This window comes from Psammomys obesus, unplaced genomic scaffold (assembly GCF_907164565.1).
Source record: "Psammomys obesus unplaced genomic scaffold, mPsaObe1.curated_primary_1811, whole genome shotgun sequence".
NCBI lineage: Eukaryota > Metazoa > Chordata > Mammalia > Rodentia > Muridae > Psammomys > Psammomys obesus.
The window spans coordinates 62,235-82,713 of record NW_026590435.1 but is presented as its reverse complement, the minus strand read 5'-3'; the positions used below and the strand labels follow the sequence as shown (position 1 = coordinate 82,713).

The following is a 20,479-nucleotide window of genomic DNA, read 5'->3' as shown; positions in this document are numbered from 1 at the left end:
ACACACACACACACACACACACACACACACACATACACACACACATTGTTAATTTGGCAATAGAGCCCTAGGAGACAAACAGAAATTCTCTAGAACTATGAGAACATACAGTATGAAGGCCTGAAATCTCAAAGTTTCCTGCCAAAGAGCACTTACTAGAATTGAGCCATAATTGGCTATCAAGAGAAACCATATAAAAAGTTCAGTCAATACTCATCTTGTAGTAATTCAGTACAGTTCCTAAAAAGGGCAGAGGTGTGGACCCAGGAATTCCCAGTTTCCTAAAAACTCCATGTGTATGACTCCCAAACCTATAAAGAGAAAGAGAAATCCTTGTGACCACACACACAGAAGAGAGAGAGAAACATGACCAAAATCAAAACAATAAAACAAATCAACAACACGGCTGCTCCTCCAGTTTCCAGGGAGTTTAGGGAATGGTGAGGAAACCTGTGTGCATGACATCACAGTGCTCATTTCTGTGTCTACTGAGTTCTGGTGGATCTAGGGTTAACACAAAAGTCAATCAGGTCATACCAGTTGTAAACCTTATCAGTAAATCTCACCAAGAGGGAGTTGAAGAAGGGTAGAGGTTGGAGTAGAGGTACCCAGAATATCTGCATAACCTCAGTATGAACTTTTAGATTTAGTATCACTGGAGCTATCGTTCAGTAGTAAAGGCGTTGCTTACTAGATATAAGCTCTGGCTTGATTCCCCATACCACCAAAACATTAAAATGCAAAATTAATTCAGTTGTCATTTCATTTGGGATCTTCAAGATGACACCACAGGGAGAGACGCTGGCTGACAGTGTTGATAATCTGAGTTGGATCTCCAGGACCCACACAATAGGAGGGAACTAAGTCAGTAAAGTTGTCCTCTGAACTATGCATGTACACATACATACACACACATACCACACACATGTGCACACACACATACACACACACTGTAGTAGTTCTGCTCCTAACCAAACTGAATAAACACTCAAAATTTTATAATGTTTATACAAGAGTTCATTTCAACTTCTGCTATTACTTTTAAAATTTTTATTCTAGTGCCTGTGGAGGGTGATGGATACCCTGGAACTATAGTTATTGGTGACAGCCAGCTGCTTGTTGATGTTCAGACCTGGGTCCTCTAAAACAGCAGCCAGTACTCTTAATCATTCTCTTTCCAAAACCAATTGTGACCTTCCAGACAAAATAGGTCTGAGTATTACCCCAATCACTAGGACATGGTCTAGGGAGGAACTTTGGAGGTTACTCACCAGTAGAGGAGCATGAGACTGATTGCCAGGAGAACCCAGGTTTCCAGGGAGAAAGCTGAAACCAGATCCATCTTTGCTTGTCTGTCAGCAATTTACTCCTCTGTGTTCTCCCTCCTGCTGTGCATGCTACCCTTTGCAGGGCTTCACTTCTGCCTAACTGTGCTGCAGTGAGCACAGCCTGTAATGTTTATATGATGGGAAGATGGATGAGGCAGGGCTTCAGCCAGTAGATGGCTTAGCTCTGTTTCATCTGGACTTTGGTATCCTCTCCAACTTGACTGTTTGTAAAAGTTTATTCACAGCCTATTTTGACCTCCCTTGAGTTCATATTCTGTGCAGCAATCAATCAACTACTGTGCCATATAAGTGAGACCAAAAGTTCTTCCTTTCTGTCAAAAATTCAAGCAAATTTATTGATGTGAAATGCCTTTTCACCAAGGCTGGCCTCATCCAAGAATACCTGAAATAAAGCCAAAATTGTGTCAACCACAGATCTTTACAGAATGTCTTTGTCTACCCCTGACAGATACATTGTCATTTATCAAAACTTAATTTAGGAAAGGATGGCAGTCTGTCTGAGTCTGTTTTTACCTGGACCCCTAACAATAAAATAACTCCCACATATGGTCATCTTCTTCACTCTAGACCACAGTGAGGGTCTTCCTGCATATCCCCCTTGGCAGACTGTGAGAATACTCTGGACAAGGCCACCACTAAGCAATAGCGTAGTCATTCAGACAGACTAATCAAATGGGGCCTGGTCTCATGGACAAGTCAACGGGCACAGTTCAGTGTGGGTCATGATTTATGGATGTTGGAAATGAGACTCAAGGCTGCAAGTGACTCCTGACAGCTACAGGTCACAACAGAAGACTCACAGAAAACTAATATGAAGCTTTTAAACCCTTCTATTCAGTTGCTAGTAAATGGTAAGGAAGTTTTTTGCTGTTTTTTTTTTTTTTGGAGTGATGAAATGTTCTAAAAGTGACCAACTTTGCACCTTCTGTAGAACCATATTTAAAACAATTGAAAAGTATAGGGTAAATGGATAAATCATGCAGTATGTGAATTATACATATCAATAAAGCTGGTGTATTATTTAAAATTTTCAATTTGTATGTATATGTGAATATGTATACAGATGCCTGTAAAGGTCCAAAGAGGGCATTGGATCCATGGAGCTGGAGTCACAGTTGCTTGGGAGCTTTCCAATATCCTATAACTCCTATGTGGATGCTGGGAAACAAACACCACTCCCCCAGAAGAGCAGCAAGAATGTTTAACTCCTGAACCATCTCTCCAGCCCCCTGATGTGTGTTTGCTTGTTTGTTTGTTTGTTTGAAAAATAAAAAGAATATCTAGGTGTAGTGATAAGGATCAATTAGTGCAATGCCAGCTCAGCAGTCACAAAACTCTAGCTTCATCCAGAACACTACATCATTGGCTGTACACTTCTGTAATCCCAGCGCTTAGAAAGTAGTAGCAAATGGTGGAATAGGAGTTCAAAGAGAAAGTCCAAAGCTACATAGAGAATTTTAGAACAGCTTGGATTTGACTTAACCCTTCCAGGTCACAATCCATCCATGAGGGAAGTCAGGGAGGGAACTATGGAGGAATGCTGCTTGCTGGCTTGTTCTCTGACTTGCTTGCTGACAGGCTCACACTTAGTTAGTCTTCTTATACTGCCCCAAAACACATGAATTGAAATGGTGCCACCCAAAGTGGGCTGGGTAGTCATGAATCACTTAGTAACCAAGACAGTTTCCCATGGATATGCGCTAATGTCAATTCTAGACAATTTCTAGACAATTCTAGACAATTTCTCAAAGGAAGCTTTCCTTTCAGATGTGTCTTGTATGTCTCAAGGTGACAATTTAAATGGGTCTTTGAAGAAAGTGATGCTACATGGTTAAGGTACTAGCTTGTAATGGAAGTTTCGGTTTCTTTGTATGCTATGTAAATATGTTTTTATTTTAATCCCAAGTGTGGGATTTTAGTTTGTCCACACCTATTAACTGCCATGTGCAGGGTATGATCTTTGCTAGTTGGTAACAGCCTTCCACGTACCACATGGAGTGGGGCAGGGTCTAGGACTCTGAGAATATAAATATGAGGCTAAGAAAAAGACTCTGGGGTGGCATTCGGTGTGGCATTCAGTGTTGGCTGGTGGTGTGTAGAAGTTTGAGGAGAACAGAGAGCAGAGATGGTGTGAATGTTTGTAGCAGAGAAGCAGAGAGAAATGCTTCATGGCACAGCAGTGTGGAGAAGCCTGCTAGCTGCATCTGCCATTGATGGAGGTTGGTTTAGAGACCTAAAAGTACCCCTTGATCTTAACTAGGCAGGAGAAGTAAAGGGGTCTGGTTCCCCTCATTCCAGGGGGGGTTGGTGGAAGAAAGGTAGAGGCCTAAACACCCCAAATAAAGTAGAGTTTTAAAGAAGAATACCACCGGTGGCTTTCTGCTACTCCGGCACCATTAGTTTCATCTAGAACAGATCTGTACAACAAGACTATACATTCATTTTGTGAAGAGTCTCAAGACCCATGGAGTGTCTTTGAGAATAATTTCTGAAGGAAACACTTTGGAAAGGACATGGAGGTTGGCAGTGAGGGCACACCCCTTTGATTCCAGTATTTGAAAAACAGAAGCAGGTGGATCTCCGAGTTTGAGGCCAGCCTGGTCTACAGAGGAGTTCTAGGACAGCCTGGGCTACATAGAGAAACCATGTCTGAGAAAGAGAGAGAAAGAGAGAGAGAGAGAGAGAGAGAGAGAGAGAGAGAGAGAGAGAGAGAGAGAGAGGAAATAAAAGGTAGGAATGCCAAGGTCAGACCACACACATCCAATGTACAGAGAATGAAAAGGGAATTGTGACAAAACAGTGTTGTTAAGAATCATAGCAGTCCAGATCCCATGGCCCTACAGATCCATCACTTACTCTTTTATTATTATTATTTTTAACAATTTATTAATGTTATATCCAAATTGTAGTCCCCTCCCTCATCTCTTCCTGGTCCTTCCCTCATTCTTTTTTCTCCCTTATCTTCCTCCCCTTGTCCAATGAAATGGGGAGCCCTCCTCCCTACCCATCTGATGCTAGCCTATCAAGCCTCATCAGGACTGTCTCTTCCTGTGGCCTGGCAAGGTCACACCACCAGACAGAAGTGATCAAAAAGCAGAAAATAGAGTTCATGTCAAAGACAGCCCCTGCTCTCCTTACTTGGAAACCGACATGGAGACTGAGCTGCCTATTGTCTACATTTTAGCAGGTGGTCTAAGTCCTCTCTGTGCATGATCCTTGGTTGATGCATCAATCTCCTCAGGACCCCCTGGGCCCAGAATTTTTGGCTCTGTTGTTCTCCTTGTGGAGCTCCTGTCCTCTCAAGGTCTTTCTATACCCACTTCTTCCATAAGATTTCCTGCACTCTGCCTAAAGTTTGGCTGTGAGTCTCTGCATCTGCTTTGATCCCCTTTTGGGTAGAGCCTTTCAGAGGAAATCTATGGTAGGCTCCTGTCCTGTTCCCTTTCCTACACCACTGCTGGTGTCTATCCTGTTTGCCATTCTCAATGAGAATTAAGTATTTCCCTTAGCTTCCTCTTTGTTGTTTCAGAAAACTTCAATGAAAATACATCTACCAGCGCTATCCCTGAGGAATACCTTTGCTGAGCCATTTTCAACTTGTTAAGGCTGTTTTTCCCCCTGAGCACACTGGCTCAGAGAAAGGCCACAGCCACTTCAATGAGGGATCAGTAGAAATTCATTTTAAATAGTCCTGACTGTGGTTGCTCTTTGAGCTCTGACATCACTAAAGAGAATTCCATCATTTAAACTCTATTTTTATTTTCTATATATGAGTGTTTTGTTTGTATGTGTCTGTGTGCAGTACCAAGAGAGACCAGAAAAAGGCAGGAGATGCCTGGGACTGTAGTGACAGCAAATGGTTAGCTACCATGTGGTTTCTGGAGATGAGAGCTGTGTTCTCTGTCACAACACCCATTGTTCTTAACTACTACTCTTTTATTTAAAACTTATTTTATACAGTTAATTAAGTACATTATCTCACTTCCCATTTTCCAGGCCTCAAACCATTCCTTCCCAATTTATTTCCTGCTAAGTATGTGTGAATATGCCCAAATATATGAATAAAATTTTCTGAGTCCATTTTTGTTGTTTGTGCGTATATGGTATCAGGACTGAACACATTGCATTGGAGAATCAACTCTGGTGCTCACTCTTGCTAGAAGCTAATTCTCCCAATTGCAGGAGACTTCCACTCTTTAATGAGCAGCTGGATGCTGGGGACACAAAGGTTCCTGCACCCACAGATCACTACAGATATCAGGAATGTTAAACACACAGGTGTCTTTTCCCAATGAAGGAATTACAGAGAAATCAGAGGCCTGGCCAGGCTCCCAGCAAGCCAGGAGGCAGATTCAGTGAGGGGCAGGCCTCTTGGACTGAAAGGCAGATCTCAACTCAGTGGGTGCTTAATCTGAGGTCAACAGAGTTTGTGGAGCACTATCCAGCCAGCCTACCTGGCATCCAAACCCTGTGAGTTCAGTGGCAAATCTCCAGGGAGGAGGGGAGAAGTCCCTCCTTCAGAATAAAAGACTGATAAATTTCAGGTAGCCATGGCAGAAAGCTGATGGTATCAGAGAACATATTTCTTTCCTATGCAATCAGGGATTTATAAACCTTGGGCAGTGGGGGTGGGCACTTAAGATTTCCTTAGCATAGGGTGGTGTACTTATAAGAATCCCCAGGTACTTGCTGAACAGAGTTCTTATCAGGAAAGGGCACAGCCTGTAATCTTCACTTAAGGCTACAGGATCCGAGGTTCCCCAGATCAGGCAAAGACAGAACTCCACTGAGAAAGAGAGTCTACTGTAATACAACAAGCTCAGAGGCTATCTGGAATTGTCATACTGCAAAATTAACAGTAGAGTCCCACAACTGAGGTTCTGTATAAACATGTCAGTATCAACTCTTTATCAGTTTTACAATGCTCTTTACACAGTATCAGCTTGTTTGCTTGTTTATTTGATTTGCAGTGATGAGAATCAAGGCCAGGCCATTCTGACCTGACAGGTCCTGTATCAACCTACATTCCAACATCTTTTTTTTTCAGTATCAATAATAGCATCTTATGTACTACTGGTTTTGCATTTCTGTGAACATTTTTAAATTGTGCAAACAATATTTTTATATGTTATGACATGAAAGAAATCATGCCTTGTCAATACCAAGAGTCACTTTAGAGCAGTATAGACCAGTAAGTAAAGAAAACTATCATCAGAATGAAAGACACATTTGCTACCTGTGTTTACAATCTTTAGAAACTTCTCTGTTTTAGAATTCAGTCAAAAAAAATGGTTTCATGCATCATGTGATTTTCAGTGTCTGTAGAGAAGGAGAAGGAAAGTGAGATGAAGGAAAGTCCAGATGAAGGAATACTGAGAAAACTTACTCTTGCCATGGTTACACAACTAAGCTAGCAGCAAGATCTTACAATGCAGAAAAGCCTCTTCCCTCGTATCTCAAAATTCAGTCTAGGTTTTGATGTGTTTCAATAGTACCCTTGAAACAATAGGTATGTGTACACAAAGAAACTTCTGCAGGCTACTGTTGTGTTATTCTCAGAGAGCTTCCTGAGTGTCCCCACCTATTCATCCACTGGACTAAAATTTCCTTGTGTAAAGTAAGGTAATGAAAAACAGTAAATGGTGAGAATCAGCTTTATCAATGTCTACCGTATACACTTTATTTTAGAATATGTTTCCATGTAATTGACACTTACCATTCACTATTCTTTTTAAAAATAAGCTTACTTATTTATTTAACATCCTAATTGTAGCCCCCTTTATCTCCTCCCAGTAATACCATCCATTCCTATTGCCCCTCTCCCCTTCTCCTCAGAAAGGGGGAGCCATACTCCCAATACACTAATCCACCCTAGCACACCAAGTTGTATCAGGACTGAGTGCATCCTCTTCCACTGAAGCTAGGCAAGGCAACCCCAACAGGATGAAGTGATTGAAAAGCAGGTAACAGAGTTCATGTCAGAAACAGCCCCTGATTCACATTATGTTTCTAGCCCTGAAGAGATGGCTTAGCACCTAAGAGAGCTGGGTGATCAGCCACTTGGCTTACCCAAGAGAGATCTCACAACTGTCTATAACTCCAAGCATGCATTGGAGAACAGACATTCTCTTCTGGCTTCCACTGACACCAAGGATATGCTTCCACTGGCAAAACTTATACACCCAAATTACATCAACTTTAATTTTTAAGCAAAAAGAATACATATGTTAAAGAATATGCTTTACCTTAGGGAATCACTTGTGCATTGGTCTTTTCACAGTTTTCATTGTGTTGTCATCTAGGAGGCCAGACATCTACATCTGATGTCCTGGACTTGGAAATACAGATAGGTCTGTGCCATTTGATGTGGATGCTAGGAATTAAACTGGGTTCACAAGAGGAGCAGTACCACTAACTCTCTACTTCCCAATGATGTCATTATAATGCAGAGGATGAAGATGCTGCATTAACCCTTCTGTCTCCTAGCACTTGAAGGGGATAAAGTCCTTGATAAATGGCTGAGGAAAGATTTGATGAATTTTTACAACTCTGTGAATGGACTTTCCACATTGCTTTTTATTTTCCTTGTTACCACAGTTGTCTTGATTTGAGTAAATATAACAAAAGGCTTTGTAAGACCAGTAAAATTATATTAGAAAAATCCATAATTTGAGATAGAGTCTACATTCTTAGAATCATTTTGAGACAGGATATTTCTATTTAGAACTCAATATGTGGAGCTAGGCATGGTGGCACACATCTGTAATCCCAGCACTCAGGGAGGAAAAGGCAGGCAGATCTCTGTGAATTTGAGGCCTGCTGGGTCTACAAAGTGAGTCTAGGATAACCAAGGATACACAAATTCTCAAAAACAAATAAACAAAGACCTTACTCTGTGCACACAGTTGGCTTCAGTCTCAGAGAGACTGACCTGCCACTGCCTCCCAGGTCTAGGATGATAGGGATGCATCTCTAAGCCCAGCTGAAATATGTTTTTTAAATGACCTACCCTGGAATCAAGGAATGAAAGGATATAATAAAGATGTACAAAAGAACCCTTATTCATTTAATGAACAGTAATAATTCTTCAAATTCTATAATTATTTCCACTTACAAATCAATTCTGATGTTGTCAATAAAGGGATGCTTTCCTGTGCTTTGTTAATTTCATCCATCTCAAAATGTTTGAGTGTGTTTGTCTATACACCTACACCATGGTATGTATGTGTCAGTGTGAGGACAACTTATAGCTATTTATTGTCTACTTCTCCTGTGTGAGTTCACAATATGAAAGCCAAAGAGTCTTTTGGTCAGTAACCATATTGTCCCTTATTTTGGTTTAAAATTATTTATGTATGTGATGGTGTGTGAGTTTGTATACACAACAGCCCAAATATAGAAATATTAGAAAAATCTCTAGGAGTAATATAGGCTACCCAGAGACTGAGCTCAAATCATCAGGCTTAGCAACAAGCACTATGTGACCTATTGAGATAATTCTCTGAAATTCACTTGTAGTTCTGAGAAAGTGCTATGAACAAGCCTTTACTCCTAAGAATGAACTAACACATTCCAAGAAAAGACAGCAGTGTATCAGTTCCATCTGTAAATAGCATTTATTATTCAAATTACTCCGTGTTCTTCCATTGTTAGATGACAATGTTTGTAATCTGAATAGAAGACTGTACTAATGTAATGTTTCAACTAAGTTTATTTGAGTATCAATGAGCTCAGTGGGAAATGTTTGTGGAATGCACAAATGGCATAACATAACATAACATTGAAGATCGTTTAATAATGACCAAAATAAACCCCACAAAGTGTCACAGAACTCTTCACATATCTGTCATGTCCTAAGAACCCATAGTCACACTATACAGACACACAACATGCTTTTTTTGAAATAAATCTTGTTGCTGTTATAATTATCTAGCACCTCTAGATAAATCCTCTTAAAAGGCAGTACTTCAAGATGAGGTGCCATATAATAACTAATGGGAACATGAAGAAGCATGGAACTTCAAACAATATGAACATACATATATACTTGCTATTAAGCATTTTAACATTAACATTGGTAAAAAGTATGTTGACAAATAAGAACACATTGGGGGAAACATCTTCCACATTTGGATTTGTACTCAGAAGGCTGACACATGAGAATCTGGAGTTCAAATGTAGCCTTGAGTAATTACTGACATCCAGAAAGGCTTGAAAACAAACACCTGAAAGGAATTTGTGAAAACATGAAAAACAAAAGCACCATGCTTTCTCAGAGATCCTTCCTTGAAAACTATGCTCACACATTGCCTGATATAAATAAGCAATGAACCACATAGACGATGGGGATCCCATTCTACACACTGAAGCAGAAAAATACCTATCACCAAGTGAAAATGCATTAGAAGATGAACAGCAGCCACAGAAAGAATATCAGAATGACTTAATTAAAATCTGTGAATGAATTTGCTACACATACAGCAAACTTCAATACCTACTCCAATGTTTCAAAATATAGACCACAAAAACAGTTGGTGATCTCCTCCATTACATTTAAGTGAACATGGTAAATAATTTACTTCCTACAAGGCTATGATAAAAACAGATTTTAAAAAGTTTTTTCTTGAAAATGAATACATTTATTATGTCCAAAGTCATCAAAATTTTATATAAAGAGGGTTGCTCTCTTATATGAATTGTTTTCCACCTTTTGACATCAAGATGATATACAAAGGATTTAAGATATTTACAGTACTAGAGACAAGGATGTGCAGTTAGAAAATTTCATTTCCAGGATCTAGGTCAGGTTTTTTTTATAACTTCCTGTAGTTCCTGGTACAAAAAATACTAAGGGGTCTGTCTTCATGGAAACCAGAATGGACAGGAACATAAACACACAAAGACAAAATGGCATCACATAGTGGAAATTAAAACAAATTTTTAAATTTTTATTTTATTTTTATTAAATACAGTTTATTCACTTTGTATCCCAGGTTTCGCCCCCTCTCCTATACCCTCCCAACTCCACCCTCCCTCTCTCTTCTTCTCCTATGCCCCTCCCCAGTCCAATGAGAGGGAAGGTCCTCCTCCCCTTCCATCTGAACCTAGTCTATCAGGTCTCATCAGGACTGGCTTCATCATCTTCCTCTGGTAAGGATGCTCCCATTCTCAGGTGGATGTGATCAAAGAGCCAGCCCATGAGTTCATGTCAAAGACAGTCACTGTCCCTATTACTGGGGAACCCTCTTGGACACTGAGCTGCCATGAGCTACATCTGTGCAGGGGTTCTAGATTATCTCCATGCATGGTCCTTGGTTGGAGTATTAGTCTTACAAAAGACACCTGTTCCAGATTTTTTTGGTTCTGTTGCTCTCCTTGTGGAGCTCCTGTCTCCTCCAGATCTTTCTTTCATAATATTCCCTGCACTATGCCCAAAGTTTGGCAATGAGTCTCAGCATATGTCTTGATACCCTGGTGGGTGGAATCTTTCAGAGGCCCTCTGTGATAGGCTCCTAAGTTGTTCCCTGTTTTCTCTATCTTCTGATGTCCATCCCATTTGCCTTTCTGAATGAAAATTGAACATCTTACCCAGGGTCCTCCTTCTTGATTAGCTTCCTTAGGTGTACAGATGTTAGTATGATTATCCTATATTACATGACTAATATCCACTTATAAGTGAGTATACATAATCTATGTCTTTCTGCTTCTGGGATACCTCATTCAGGATGATTTTTTTCTAGATTCCACCCTTTGCCTGAAAATTTCATGATTTCCTTGTTTTTAATTACTGAGTAGTATTCCATTGTGTAAATGTAACACACTTTCTGTATCCATTCCTCAGTTGAGGGACATCTGGGTTGTTTTCCAGCTTCTGGCTATTACAAATAAGGCTGCTATGAACATGGTTCAGCAAATGTCCTTGTTGTCTACTTGAGCATCTTTTAGATAGATGCCTAGAAGTGGTTTAGCTGGATCTTGAGATAGCACTATTCCTAATTGTCCGAGAAAGCATCAGATTGATTTCTTAAATATATGTTTACTCATGAATGGTTTTCTTGTGTAAGCACTCATTCTTATAACTCAGGTGTTGAGGCATTACAGGCTTCTCTACACAGTATTTCTTCATCATGAATTCCTTCATATAACAGAAATCAAACATGTAGGCTTGAAGTCAGAGAAACAAATCCTTCTTTGTTGGTGGTATCATTTGGGAATGTTTAGGAAAAGCAGCCCTGCTGGAGGAACTATATTACTTGGGGTGGGCTTGATAGTTTTCAACTGCATATCATTTGTACTTTCCACTCTCTGCTTCAGTTGGCAGGTGAAGGATGTGAGTTCTAAGCCTCTTACTTTAGCTGTCATATGTGACAGTAGTGATGGCCATTTCATAGTGAATCCATATCCCTCTGGAACCATATAAGGCAAAGTAAACACATTTGAAAGTTGCCTTAGACATTGTGTTTTGTCACAGAAAAGGCACTAATACACACCCATAAATATTACAACTGGCTGATTTATTTCATGTAATTGAAGAGGATTTTGAAATCTAAAACAGTTACCTTATTGTTTAAATTCATAGGCCTTTTTTCCACATGAGCTTTCAATTGGAAACAAAATAAATATGGATGTCATAATGCATGAATACATTGTTGAAACTTGTTAGAATACCCCCCATACTCTCATGTAACTGAATGCAAGTTGGTTGGTCAAAGATCTCAACAAATCTTTTATCTTAATAGATTTACTTCAGAATGAGTTCTTTCATGTTCTCAAAGATTACTGTGATATGCAAAGACTTTAATAGGTTGCTAAAGCTTTTACTCTTTTATAATGGTACAATGATGCACAAAAGTTTACCATACTGACAACGTTCATGGGGTTTCTCTGCAGCATGACTTTTTATCATGATTTCAAAGACAACTCCATGAGGCTTTACCACATTGCTTATTCATAGGGCTTCACTGCAGTGTGTGTTTTTTTATAACTGTGTTAAGAAAAGGCTTTATCACATTGATTACATGTGTAAGATTTCTCTCTCTTATCTATTCTTTTAGGTATTCGAAGATTACTGTGATATGCCAAACATGCAAAAGTAATTTGCATGTGTGAACATGTCAAAGAAATTCATCCTAAGCAGTGCCTTTTAGATATCAGCCTCTGTTTTATCATAGAGTGAACCTGAGTTTAAGTTCATAGTCCCTAGGAAAACTGCAGACTTCCCAACAGCTGACCAGGTTTCAGTATTCATCTTTTGTTCCTCAAAATGTGATGGTTCTATGCCACGGCTGCTGTTCCCCTAGTATAATGACTGCCCCAAACCACAGTTTCTCTTGCCTAAAACATAATACTGTTTCCTAACCACAAAAACAAAACAAAACAAAACAAAACAAAACAAAACAAAAAAAACCAAATGGACATTATTGGTTGGACTGTAAAACCTACATCTTGCATCAGGTGAAAACATCAATGAGATAAACAATTCCCATATCCCTGATCCCTGATTGATGAAAAAAAATTAGTTGTAAAATGGCACAAACATTTACGATTTTCAAGCTCAGAACCTCTGTCACTTTCTGGCTCAGAGGATAGGTAAGTGTCACAGTTCAGCTCCGAAGAATGTTATGTGGCCCTCATCAAGTAGTAGTGCTTGGATGACAATAAATTTTTGTCATTTGCATAGACCGAGTATTTGAGTTGTATTGGATTCAGTGGACTAAAGAAAACAAAGGCCTTACCAAATTGCTTATATTCACAGAATTTCTCTCCATATGAAACTTTTATGATGATGAGGAATATAGACAGCTGCAAAAGCCACACATTATAACACATTCATAAGAGTTTTCTCCAGTACGAATTCTTTCATGGTGATGAAGATTATACAAATGTGGAATTGCTTCACCATGTTAAATACACTCATAGTCTTTCTGTCCAGTATGAATTCTTTCATGAGTTTGAAGATGATTCTGAAGAGCAAAAGTTTTACCATATTGGTCACATTCACAAGGTTTCACTCAGTGTGTGTTATTTTATGTATATAGTATGTATGTGTAGATTATTATGGCATGCAATGTGACTCCACATTGCTTATAGTCACAAGTTTTCATTCCACTATGTGTTCTTCCCTTAGGAGATGACTACTACATGAAAAGCCTTTAGGACATTAGTTATATTCATAATGATTTTCTCCATTATACATTTTTTATGTATTAAGTAATGACTGTGTTGTACAAAGGTGTTACCACACTGATTACATTCATAAGGTTTTTCTCCAATGAATATTCTTTTGTTTTCAGAAACTACTCTAAAATGCATAGACTCATCACATTGGGTACACTCATAAGGTTTCTCTTCAGTGTATGTTCTTTTATGTTTTCAGAGACTGCTCTGACATTCAAAGGTTTTACCCCATTGGGTACATTCATAAGGCTTCTCTCCAGTGTGTGTTCTTTTGTGTAATACCAGATGACTGTTATGTGCAAAGGCTTTCTCACATTGGTTACATTCATAATGTTTCTCTTCAGTGTGATTTCTTTTATGTATTAGGAGAGTAGTATTATGTGCACAGGCTTTATCATATTGGTTACGTTCATAAGGTTTCTCTCCAGTGTGAGTTCTTTTATGTATTAGGAGAGTGCCATTACATGCACAGGCTTTACCACGTTGTCATGAGGTTTCTTTCCAATATGGGTTATTTTATGTATTAGGAGACAACTGTTGTTTGCAAAGGCTTTAGCAAATTGATTACATTTGTGGGGTTTCTGTCCAACATGAATACTTTCATACATTTGAAGTTTACTATTATATGCACAAGCTTTACCATATAAGTTACATTCATAGAGCTCCTCACCGGTATGCATTCTTTTTTATGTGTGAGGACGACTGTGGTGTGCAGACTTCACCATATTGAATATCTTCAGAGGGTTTCTCTCCCCTATGACTGTTTTCATACCTGCAAAGATAACTGGCACATATGAAAGCTTTACCACAGTCACTACTTTGATGAATCTTTTTATACATGCCAATTAATTTTATAATTTGGTATAAAAGTAAAGAGGAATTGAATCTTGAGATTCATCACTAATGTTATATTCATGGTGTTCTTCTACTCTATGGGTTGTTTTGCATATTTGAAAATACCTGTGATGGTAAACATACTTATTACCTGGCTCATGTTAATACTATATTTTTCCTCTATAAGATGTTTTACCACATATTTGTAGAAAACTGCAGGACCTCAGAGCTTTAGCACACTGACTGGCTTCATAAATTTCCCTATACTGTGAGCCATGCTACATTTGCAAAGATAACTGGGAGAAATAGAAGAACTTCCACATTCCTAAAATTAAATTTTTTCTACAATGTGAGTTTGTGAGTAATCTTAATGAAGTTGAATAACCAATTAACTGATGTTGGTGTATATTGTGTGAAAGTGTGTTAGTATATGGGAATGTTGATTGCTGAGCCAGCAGAGAGCTAAGTGCTCACCAGATCTTAGTATTGTTCTTTCTATCACCCATCACCTGTCATCTATTTTGTAAACATTTGTCCTTCTGTACTTGTCTATTGGAAATAATAAAGTCCTGGTAACTGATAGCAGGGCACACAATGGATGGCAGAACTTCTGAGTGAGAGTTTCTGGGTGAAAAAAGGGAAAAAAAAACAGGCAATTCACCAGCTGTACACTGAGGTTAACAGATGGACATGAACAGGAACAAAGAGGTAGAGCTGGCCATGCAGAAGGACAACATGCTGGGTTGATTTGGGTTAAGGTAGAAAGCTGGCTAAGGATCTGCCCAGCTAAATTGCCTAAACTTTAAAATATTAAAAAAGCCTCTGTGTCATTATTTGTACTGCTGGAATGTCTGAAAATCCCATATAAATCATAAACAGGTATTACATTTTAAAAATCTACTTAAAGTGGGGACTATTATATATCTTTTAATTGTTTGGCAGGTACATTGCTTCTTTCAATATCCCTATGCTAACATGGCTTGTATTCATTGTGACATATGATATACCTATTAAAAGAAGAATAATAAATGACATGGTATCACACTGCATTCACACAGTTTGATTTTTGTTCGTCATAGATATGTGGTATAGGGATTATGGTTTTTCTACAACAACATTCTTAACTCTAAAAAAACTCCTCTTCTCATGAAAATTAGCAACATAACTAAAAGTTTGAATATTCCCAAACTTTGGTCTATAGGAATGGACTATTTCCTCAGTATAAGGTTTTGCACATACTTTCATAATCTATTTTATATGAATAACTTTTGCCATATCTGAGTTATACAAGACTAAACAAATTGCAGTTCTACAGAATAGCACTAGTGGGTCTATGATTTAAATGGTGATCTTGTAAGGTATTCATTCCTTGCATTCTTTCTTTAGGAGTTCCTTGCAAACAAAAATCAAATACCTGACATTGGCATACATGGTTTGGTAACAAGTTAGTAATCATCAATAAATACACTTATAGCAGTTCTGTTACACTATTGCTTTTCCTTCAAACTTCCAGGGCATATTAATTTTTTCAGAGCCATATTCATATAAGCATGCACAGAAAAATTAACTTCCAAGTCTTCTACAACATTAACAATGCTCTTCAGTATTATGATCTTCCCAAGTAGAGCTTAAAATATATGCATGTGTTATTGGAAATTAGGCAAAATTTGAGTCACTATCTATGGTCAATGATAGAACCATTCACCTCATTCCTCCTCATGCACAATTGAAATTACAGAAGAGCATCAATAATGGAGAAAGTGTTTGACCCTTATTTTAAAAAGTGAAGAAAATTCACTGTTGTACCTATAGCCAAAAGCTTTATGTAGGTCTCCACCATGACATCTTTGTAGAGAATCCTCTGGGAAGGATCCGGCAAAGCCCATTCTTCTCGAGTAAAGTTCATGTGCACATCATTGTCGGTCAATGGAATCTAAATATCCACACAAGTGTAAAACCAAAACCATGATACTGACAACACTGGAAATGTATACTTCATTTACAACATTTTCACATGTTTCTGGTGTTTCTTCCCCTTATTTTCTGAAACACAAGTTTTAATGTAATCACCAACTCCTTTTTGGAGAAAACTGAATAGTCAGGTTCACCTCTCTAATTTCTTCATGCTTTGATTAAAATGTAGCCTTGCCTTCATCCCAGGTATGCAGGGGTGGCTCAATATATGGAAATACATCAATGTGATCCAACACATAAACAAACTGAAAGACAAAAAAACACATGATAATATCCTTAGATGCTGAAAAAGTATTTGACAAAATCCAACATCCATTCATGTTTAAAGTATTGGAGAGATCAGGGATACAAGGCACATACTTAAACATAGTAAAGACAATATACAGCAAGCCTATAGCCAGCATCAAACTAAATGGAGAGAAACTTAAATCAATCCCACTGAAATTAGGGACAAGGCAAGGCTGCCCAATCTCCCCATACTCTTGAACATAGTTCTGGAAGTCCTTGCTACAGTAATAAGAAAATTAAAGGAGATCAGGGGAATACAAATTGGAAAGGAAGAAGTCAAATTATCACTATTTGCAGATGATATGATAGTATACCTAAGTGACGGCAAAAATTCTACCAGGGAACCCCTATAGCATATAAACACCTTCAGCGAAGTGACTGGATACAAAATTTAAAAAAATCAGCAGCCCTCCTCCATAGGAAAGACAAAAGGGTTGAGAAAGAAATTAGGTAAACAACAGCCTTCACAATAGCCACAAAGGACATACAGTATCTTGGTGTGAACCTAACCAAGCAAGTCTAGGACTTGTATGAAAAAAATTTCCAGTCTCTGAATAAAGAATTAGAAGAAGATATTAGAAGATGCAAAGATCTCCCATGCTCAATGTTTGGCAGGATTAACATGACAACAATGTCTATCTTACCAAAATCAATCTACAGATTCAATGCAATTCCCTTCAAATTACCAACACAATTCTTTACAGACCTTGAAAGAAAAATTCTCACCTTCATATGGAACAACAAGAAACCCAGAATTGTTAAAACAATTCTCTACAGTAAAAGATCTTCAGGAGGTATCTCCATCCCTGATCTCAAGCTGTACTATAGAGCAACAATACTAAAAACTGCATGGTACTGGCATAGAAATGGACTGGTGGATCAATGGAATCAAATAGAAGACCCTGACATGAATCTACACACTTATGGACACCTGATTTTTGACAAAGATGCCAAATCCATTCAATGGAAAAAAGACAGCATCTTCAACAAATGGTGCTGGTCTAACTGAATGTCTACATGTAGAAAAGTGCAAATAGATCCATACTTCTCACCCTGCACAAAACTAAAGTCCAAGTGGATCAAAGACCTCAACATAAAACCAGACACACTAAACCGCTTAGAAGAAAAAGTGGAGAAGAGCCTTGAATAGGAGACAACTTCCTGAACAGAACACCAACAGCACAGGCTCTAAGAGCAACAATCAATAAATGGGACCTCCTGAAATGAAAAGCTTTTGTAAAGCAAAGGACACTGTCCTCAGAACAAAACGACAGCCTACAGATTGGGAAGGAAACTTCACCAACCCTATATCTGACAGAGGAGTAATATCCAGTATATATAAAGAACTAAAGAAGTTAAACAGCAGCAAATCAAGCAATCCAATTAAAAAATGGAGTACAGAGCTAAACAGAGAATTTTCAATAGAGGAATATTGAATGGCAGAGAAACACATAAAGAAATGCTCAACCTCATTAGCCATCAGGGAAATGCAAATCAAAATGACCCTAGATTTCACCTTACACCCATCAGAATGGCTAAGATCAAAAACTCAAGAGACAACACATGCTGAAGTGTTTGTGGAGGAAGGGGAACCCTCCTCCACTGCTGGTGGGAATGCAAACTTGTACAACCACTCTGGAAATCAATCTGGTGCTTTCTCAGACAATTAGGAATAGCACTTCCTCAAGATCCAGCTATACCACTATTAGGCATATACCCAAAAGAGGCTCAAGTACAAAATAAGGACATTTGCTCAACCATGTTTGTAGTAGCCTTATTTGTAATAGCCAGAAACTGGAAACAGCCCAGATGCCCCTCAGTGGAGGAATGGATGCACAAATTGTGGTATATATACAAATGTAATATTACTCAGCAGTAAAAAAAAAAAAAGGAAATCATGAAATTTGCAGGTAAATGGTGGGATCTGGAAAAGATCATTCTGAGTGAGCTATCCCAGAAGCAGAAAGATGCACATGGTATGTACTCATTAATATAGACATATAATATTGGATAAACCTTATAAAATCTGTACACCTAAAGAAATTAATCAAGAAGGAAGACTCTTGCTAAAATGCTGAATTTCTTTCCAGAAAGGCAAAGAGGATGGACATCAGAAGAAGGAGAAAAGAGGGAACAAGTCAGAAGCCTGCCACAGAGGACCTCTGAAAGGCTTTGCCCTGCAGACTATCAATGTAGATGCTGAGACTTATGGACAACCTTTGGGCAGAGTGCAGGGAATCTTAGGAAAGAAGTGGGAAACAGTAAGATCTGGAGAGGACAGAAACTCCACAAGGAGAGCAACAGAACCAAAAATCTGAGCAGAGGGGTCTTTCCTGAGACTGATACTACAACCAAGGACTATGCATGGAGATAACCTAAGACCCCTACACAGATGTAGCCCATGGCAGTTCAGTATCCAAGTGGGTTCCATTGTAATAGGAACAGGGACTGTCTCTGACATGAACTGATTGGCCTGCTCTTTAATTACCTCCCCCTGAGGGGGAAGCAACATTACCAGGCCACAGAAGACAATGCAGCCACTCCTGATGAGACTTAATTGACTAGGATCAGAAGGAAAGAAAAGAAGACCTCTCCTATCAGTGGACTTGGGGAGAAACATGCATTCAGAGGGTGAAGGAAGGGAGGGATTGGGATGGGGAGGGAACCACAGGGGGGATACAAAGTGAATAAATGTAATTAACAAAGAAAATATTAAAAATTACTAATAAAAGAGAATATAAAAAAAGAACCCTGAGATTTCACCTTACACCCAACAGAATCGCTAACATCAAAAATTTAAGTAACAACAGATACTAGAGAGGATATGGAGAAAGGGGAACCCTCCTCCACTGTGGTGGGAATGTAAACTTGTACAACCACTTTGGAAATCAATTTGGTGCTTTATCAGACAATTAGGAATAGATCTATCTATACCACTCCTAGGCATTTGCCAAAAAATGATCAAGTATACAACAAGGACATTTGCTCAACCATGTTTGTAGCTGCTTTATTTGTAAGGGCCAGAACCTGGAAACAACCCAGATGTCCCTCAAGAGAGGAATGGATACAGAAATTGTGGCACATTTTCACAATGGAATACTGCTCAGAATTAAAAACAAGAAAACCATGAAATTTGCAGGCAAGTGGTGGAATCTAGAAAAGTTTATCCTGAGTGAGGTATCCCAGAAGCAGAAAGACATACATGGTATATATTCACTCATAAGTGGATATTAGACATATAATATAGGATAAACATACTAAAATCTGTACACTTAAGGAAGCTAATCAAGAAGGAGGACTCTGGCTAAGATGCTCAATCCCCATTCAGAAAGGCAAAGAGGATGGACATTGGAGGAGGGAGAAAATGGAACAGGACGGGAGCCTACCATAGAGGGCTTCTGAAAAGCTCCACCCTGCAGGGTATCAAGGCAGATGCTGTGACTCATAGCCAAACTTTGGGCAGAGTGTAGGGAATCTTATGAAAGAAGAGGGGGATAGTAAGACGTGGAGGGGACAGGAGCTCCACATGGAGAGCAACAGATCCAAAAAGTATGGGCACAGGGGTCTTTTCTGACACTGATACTCCAGCCAGGGACCACTCATGGAGATGTCCTGGAACCCCTGCACACAGGCAGCCCATGACATCTCAATGTCCAGGTGGGTTCCATAGTAATGGGGACAGGGACGGTCTCAGACAGGAACTGATTCACCTGCTCTTTGATCACCTCCCCCTAGGGGAGGTAGCAGCCTTACCAGGTCACAGAGGAATAAAATGCAACCACTACTGATGAGTCCTGATAGACTAGGATAAGAGGGAAGGGGAGGAGGACCTCCCTTATCAGTGGACTGGGACAGGG

General features: G+C 39.0%; 1 long non-coding RNA gene and 1 pseudogene across 2 annotated transcripts in view; both read right to left on the bottom strand.

Moving 5' to 3' along the window:
* Positions 1-1,717, bottom strand: part of LOC129676843 (cytochrome P450 3A1-like) — a 24,566-nt pseudogene extending 22,849 nt beyond the window's left edge.
* Positions 1,718-9,042: 7,325 nt separating this feature from the next.
* LOC129676844 (uncharacterized) overlaps positions 9,043-20,479 on the bottom strand; it is a 35,914-nt gene continuing 24,477 nt past the window's right edge. For both annotated transcript variants that reach the window (XR_008720137.1, XR_008720136.1), the window contains one exon: positions 9,043-16,579. This is a non-coding gene — a long non-coding RNA (uncharacterized LOC129676844). The remainder of the gene's footprint in view (positions 16,580-20,479) is intronic.